The sequence below is a fragment of the Armigeres subalbatus genome, chromosome 2 (assembly GCF_024139115.2).
Source record: "Armigeres subalbatus isolate Guangzhou_Male chromosome 2, GZ_Asu_2, whole genome shotgun sequence".
Lineage (NCBI taxonomy): Eukaryota > Metazoa > Arthropoda > Insecta > Diptera > Culicidae > Armigeres > Armigeres subalbatus.
In genome coordinates this window covers 197,216,037-197,222,840 of record NC_085140.1, presented here as the reverse complement: position 1 = coordinate 197,222,840, position 6,804 = coordinate 197,216,037, and the positions used below count along the sequence as shown (strand labels likewise).

Sequence of the window (6,804 nt, the reverse complement as noted above, 5' to 3'; positions counted from 1 at the left end):
CTGCAGTACGCTTAGGCACCTTGCCATCCAACTGGCTAGCCACCTAGTCTCCCATGATGGGTCCGGTAGAACACAATGCCAAAGTGACGAAGCGAAAATAAAAACAAGCGACGAACGAATAAACACTTCTACAAATGCGCGAGCAAAAAGCACTCCCGTGATGCTGTTACAGTGTGCAAATGATAGATGACATTCAGGAAAACAAACATTTTTTTTTTTATATCTTATACGCCTCCTGGAACCCATTATTGATAAACCCCGCCTGACAACCTCGCGCGAATCAAATTAAGAAAATAAGCTTTCATTAAGCTTTTGTTAAGAAAAAGCGTTTAAACCCTTTCACAAGTGAGAATTGAGCAACGATGCAAGACGATAGCGAAATACGCTCACGCAACTCAACTAAACCTGGAGAGCCGTTTTGTCTGAGCACCATCGCTCAAGTAGACTCATTTTAAGCTGAACGCGCATATTGCCTCATTATTGAGTTAACTTCTGTCGAGTGAAGTTGGGAAGTGCCGCTACGATTTCCGAGTTAGTCGCCGTTCAGAAGTGAGTTTTCCAATTCAGCGGTGAAATTGGTTGATTTTGTTGTATTTTTCCGAATGTGAAGGGTTGGAGATACTCCAGGGAATAACGGAACGAGATGAAGTGTAATTTTTATCAACTCAAGTGTTCTGATTGATGTGAATGGTCATCGGTGTTTCGTTGAATTATAAATCATTGAGGTTGCCTTGGGGAATTGATTGTGAAAAAAAAAATTAAAGTGTCGCATTTTTGTGTATTCGTGTTTTCTTCTAGCACAAGTGGAAAAATATATTGCAGAGAAGCCTAGCTATTGGATTTAGATAACCGTGAAGAAAAAGGAGTGAATCAAAATACATTGTCAATTTCTGGAGAAGGAATTCTTCGGCAGATAGCGATTTTCGGATAGTAATAGGAAGGTGAGTAAACAATACATCGATATGTCATCATTTATCACTTTGCATGAATGGTCAGAAAAAAGGTGTTACCTGTTGAAAGAGTGCTAGATGTGTATGGAAACCAACACATTTACAGAATAAAAGATTGGGTTTTGCCATTTTGGTAGTGTACCTACCTGATGTGTCCCTGGCTGGTCGATAGACGATTTTAGTATACAGATACGATTGAGCTCTTATATTGTCTATTTCTAATTACGAATTAAGTCATAAGCATGCTAGCGAGTTGACTTTGACAAATTACAAATTGTGTCTAGGAAGAAACCATCCTCGTATCGAGGTCAAACGATTAGATAGGCTCGCTTTTATTATCATACCATCACCCCCACAAGCTGGAAAGTAGCATAAAGAAGTCAACATTGACAGCTTCAACATAAATCATACACGAGATGAAATTCGACCGGTCCCGTTATGCTTTATTCAAGTTCGTTCGCCTGCTTCAGCTCCGATCTGAACGCAAGGCACTGCAATGTAAGATGCAACGCGAACATCATCCCTCGATCGCGCTGCTTTTGTTCTCCCCTAGCGTGTGCGGTAGAAAAACCGCAGTTGTTCCTCTTTTTTCGCGTTCGCTGCATTTTATTGAAAACTGAGAAACACACACCTTTTGTTGCAACCTTTAACAACTCACCGACAACATCCGTGGGAGGAAACGACAGTGCTGCCAGTTAGAGCCAGTAGGAGCGCTTCAGTTGTTGAAGTTATTTAAAACAATTTACGGAAAATCACTGTACCGTTCCTGTTCCAAATCCAGTTAAGTTGATCGGAGCACCGAGAGCGGCAAGATCAAAAGACATCCTAAAATCACTACCATTCTCCCAGACATCCAAAGGAAAATGATGGCAACCACAAGAAACAGCAATTAAAAGCATGATAAAAACACAGTTGAATCGTACCAAGACAATGAAGAAATAAGAAACTTGCAGGACGGCATCGCAAAATGCAGTCTTCTGAACTGGCTGTAACTGCTAACAGTAGATACAGTTGCGCTTCATTTAACCTTCATTGCGACGAACACTCATATCCTGGAAAATTTTTCCGCAACAGGTCAGTCCTACAGTTGACTTCACGCAGCAGCATAAGAGTGCAAGACAAAAAGAAATGATGAACATAAAAATACCGAGGAGATCATTTCCGGGAATCCGGCTGACCTGACATCCATTTAGAGACCGGGTCTCCTCTGCGATGTAAAGAAACGACAAACAGAAAGCAAATTGCAGCAAAAACATTTCGTTGCGATTTCGAGGGAATCCAAAAAAGTGACACCGACTGAACATATGCGATGTGCATTCGCCTTTCGTCGCACGGATCAGCTCATTATCTTTTTTCTGATCACTCGCGGTTTGCCTGACGGTCTGCACGCGCACCTTCAAAGCGATCCGCAAGTAGTCCCGAGCACTCCAAGCTGGTGCTGGCTGTGATCATGATCGCCGCCATGTTGAATCAAACCTTAGTATAGCTTAGTATGAGTGTTTCTGATATGGACGAATGCAGACAGAGCACCATCACATACTCAAAAACACACCGCAGTCAGCAGAAGAGCTTTGGTGGAGTGCCGGAATGGCTCAACCGCAGAGCACAGTGCCTACAGCTGCACATGTCTGAGTGTTTGCTGTTCAACTTAAGTCGAGTTTTTTTCAGCCATCGACTTACCTACAGGTCCGACTATACCAGCACGCGCCCTGCTCTACGGGATATGTACACGGTTCTATCATGTAGGTTGACTTTGTGCGACCACAGAGTGTCATCGGCGTTGGCTACGGCTGCCATCGTCGACGACTCCGATTAGCTCATCGAGTTTGTTATCAACTCTTTTTTTGTGTGTGGAATTCATATGACAAACAAACCGGCTCGAAGATGTGTGTTTAATTTGCGTTTTTATTTTGTGAACTGTTGTTTTTGGGAGCGTCCACAAATTACGTAACGCTTAGAGGAGGGGGTTGAGTGAAGTGTGACAATCCATACAAAATTTTCAGATGTTTCATACAAAAGTGTGACATAGGGGGAGGGGGTTGAAAATGCCCAATTTTTGCGTTACGTAATTAATGGATCTTCCCTTTACACGTTTGTGTACTTTGCACGTTATGAAGAGATTTAGCTCCATTTTAATGGGATAGATAAAGTTTGGTGTGGTTAAAAGTGCTATAAAGCCTTAGATGTTTGCTTTAAAGCATTTATGAATGTTTAAGACTTTTTATATTGAAGAATATGTGAAATATTAGAATATAAGCCATTTGAAGGAATATTCTCGTATTTTGGTGAACCAATTCCAATTTTTCCATTTAATAATTTATAATTAACTATCATTATATGACATCATGAGTTATAAAGTTCTCCAGTTAGTACAAGAAACGTATGCATGCAGTCAATGATGTTTTCAATTATTTAGTAACTTGGGTTCGATCATTTAATAGTTTATCAATAACTCATACCAGATGCTAAATTGCAAAATGTGTTGTATTGTCTTGAAGATTTTTCAACAACTGCCAAACAATCCGTTGTTCGAATGCCACTAATAACGGAGTTAAAACGCTAGTTGTACTAAATGCGCTAGTTATAATAACTTGTACTTAATGCAACTATTACAAGAACTCCGTTATTACTGGAACTTGAACCACAAACTGTTAGACAGAGTTGTAGAAAATCCTTTACATAAGAAGGCCACAACACTTTTGCATGCAGTGGCACGTAATGCCAGAAGCGCACTAAGATGATGAGCACCAAGTTCCAGTTGGAAAGTAGAGCCGTTGAAGAACAAGAAGAATAATTGCAAAGCTTTCCATATTTTTCGTTGCCTTGTTGATGTTTTGAATTTTTTAGAAAGTATTCTGTCTTTTATAGTGTTTGTGCCTCTTTCTTCCATTTTAGTACCTTGTTATCTCTGTACATTAATATTGCATTTAACAAATTTTTCATATGTTCAAAAGGAACAATATTTTCATAAATCACGGAATGGCAGTTAAAAATTTAGGATGTGTGCAATGGTATTTTCAGACCCAGAAGCTGAGTATTGCGATTATTTAACACTAAATTAGCTTCTCTAACTTGAAAGTTAGTCGCTCGTGAATTTTCCTAAAATAAATTGAAGTTATTTGAATGTTTCATTTGGTATGTAAACAATTTCAACCCTTTGACATGTTTATACATTAGCATTAGCATTGCGCAATTCGCACAAAAATCGCAGGTGGTACAAGCCTGGAGTGTTGTATGAGAGTATCATCACTTTAAATCCACTACCCCAAATATTGATTTGGGACTAATCACTATCCCTTAGATGGAAGCAATGCACTCTCCGAAAGTCGAAATCTCTCCTGGCCACGTCCTTTAGAATGCTGAGGAAGGGAAAGGATTGTTAGTTGGACACCTACTTAAGAAAGATGCAGAGAACGCTACGACCTCTCATAGGTGCCACGGGGTGTTTTGGAATCTGGGTGTTTTCAGGAGATCTGAAGTTTCTCAGAGTGTAGGGACCTGTTCGGCGTTTCTCGAACTTAACCGTAGCCAAACAAGCAGTGAAGAAGGTTATTTTTTTTAATATCTTGGCAGCTAAATAGTGTCCAATAGCAACACTAAAATCGACATGTGAGCAAGCATTAAGAAAGGCTGCCTTTAAGACTTCACGCATAATTTGGAGATCTAATAAAATTAGTCATTACACAAAAAAATGAAAATTCAGTTGTAACGAAATCTTTCTTGTTGCGCTTAAGAAAGGCATGTGCATATAATACGCAGAAACTGTTGATATTCATCAACCAATGTCTATGATTCGGACAAAATGACCGCATAACCGGATGATGATGCTTCTTGGGAAAATTTCATCACTGATATCAATTGAATAAAAGCTGTTTTTTAGAGAAATTTAAAAAATCTTCCACTACACATATCAGCATAGGAAGTGTTTCGTTAGTGATACCTTTTAGATAATGTCCAATTGGCTTAACAACATTTCAGCAATTTGAACGAGAGTTAAAAGCACCTTATAAAGTGGAAAAAATCAGCTAATATGTAGGTATTTAAATAAAACATTTCAGTTGTTTGTTGATTATTTAAAAAATGAAACAGAAATTTTCCTTTTGGTTGCCGCTCTTCACAGGTAGAGGTGAGTAACAAACAAATAACATCTTCTTCTTCTTCTTCTTAGCATTACATCCCCACAGTGGGAAAGAGCCACCTCGCAGCTTCATTAAGCACTTCCACAGTTATTAACTGTTAGGTTTCTAAGCCAGGTTACCTTTTTTGCATTCGTATATCATGAGGCTAGCACGATGATACTTTTATGCCCAGGGAAGTCGAGACAATTTCCAATCCGAAAATTGCCTAGACCGGCACCGGGAATCGAACCCAGCCACCCTCAGCATGGTCATGGTAGCTGTGCGTCTTACTGCACGGCTAAGTAGGGCCCCATAACAAATAACATAATAATATCAAATATTGCTGTGATATTTCAACTTATCAATTATAACTGATTTTAATATTTCCTTTCCTACAAATACGTTGCTATTTGTTTGCTCTTATAATGGCGAAATGAGTTATTTTTGAGCTATTCGCTCGAGCGTTTTTTGCTATTATTTTAGTAATTTTAGCAACTATATCAAACAAACTAACATCAGATTATGCTATTATGTTATTCATATATTAATGGTAAAATTTGTTATTCTTTTGCTATTTTCTTCTACTCGAGCTCTGGAGAAGAAAATTCTGATGTCAGTAGTCTATTGTAGTTTACTCTCCTTAACGCGGCAAGGTACACCACACCACGGCTCAGAACCTAGCCGTCAGCGGTCCTCACGTCCTCCATTCGGATCCGTCCTCCCGATCCCTTGATCCCCTCCTGCTTCACATCATGTCTGCGCGTTCCGCAAGAATTGTCGCCATGTTCTCATCCGTTAGTCTTCCCCTGCCATCGAGCGCACTTTTCACCGACCCCAAAGTCCACTCTCAGACTCCTCTCATATATGGGTTCTTATGAATTGTCGAGATGAACCAAGTCTTGCCAGCATATCGGCAAGGTTTAGAGGGACTGAACATATTCCTAAACGAGTACAGATGTTCCCGTTGCTGATTTTAAAGCATTCGATGCTGCTGGACTGTCAGATATTATACAAATATTTGAATGCCTGTAATTTTAGCGTGATTGCCAGTGTTGACCTTGCACCAAACGAACTTGTTTGGCACCTGCTGTATTTCCGTATTTTCGGGATCTGGAACCGCTACCTCATCGCATTGAATACAATTACCGAACTGCGTGTCCGCACTTTTCCTGTAAGTGCTGAACTGATTTTTGCGTTATCGGGTGTGAACAGTGATCACGACAGAATTGTCGAAAAACGTTTGTCCTCGCCCATCCTCGCCCAACTGGGTATCGAATACACATTCTTCGTTCGACTCTTTTGATAAAACTTTGAGTGTTGACCATATCTCATGCGGCGGGAACGAGGGTCTGCAAAACCATTTTTATTTTTTCACTGTGCAACGGCAGATTTCGTCAGTACGTCTGTAATGTTCAACTTCGCCAGCCCTCCACCATCGTCCGCACCTGAATCCCACCGACTCGAAATGCAACGAATATATTGTAGCAATGTAACTTTAGCCCGGGACATCATTAGGATGCAATGGACCTCGCCTTTAATGATTTCTCGCCAATAAATCACACAGTCGTACCGGATCTTGATACCTGCTGGCTGACGAAGCAATCTAGCCTTCTGAATCAGCTTGACGGCGGCTTCCTTATTGTCGTCCCCATCAAAATAGTTGTTAATGCATGCAAGAATTGCGCCGCAAACTTCTCTGCATTATGTTTTTTTTAACTGCGCCTAACAGTGAGGCT

General features: G+C 40.2%; 1 protein-coding gene across 7 annotated transcripts in view; it reads left to right on the top strand.

Moving 5' to 3' along the window:
* Positions 1-414: 414 nt before the first annotated feature.
* LOC134211470 (uncharacterized) overlaps positions 415-6,804 on the top strand; it is a 161,442-nt gene continuing 155,052 nt past the window's right edge. For 6 of the 7 annotated variants that reach the window (XM_062688352.1, XM_062688351.1, XM_062688350.1 and 3 more), the window contains exons 1-2: positions 415-549; positions 799-941. The gene's annotated coding sequence lies outside the window, so the exon portion shown is untranslated. The remainder of the gene's footprint in view (positions 550-798; positions 942-6,804) is intronic. The other variant, XM_062688346.1, reaches the window with a different exon arrangement.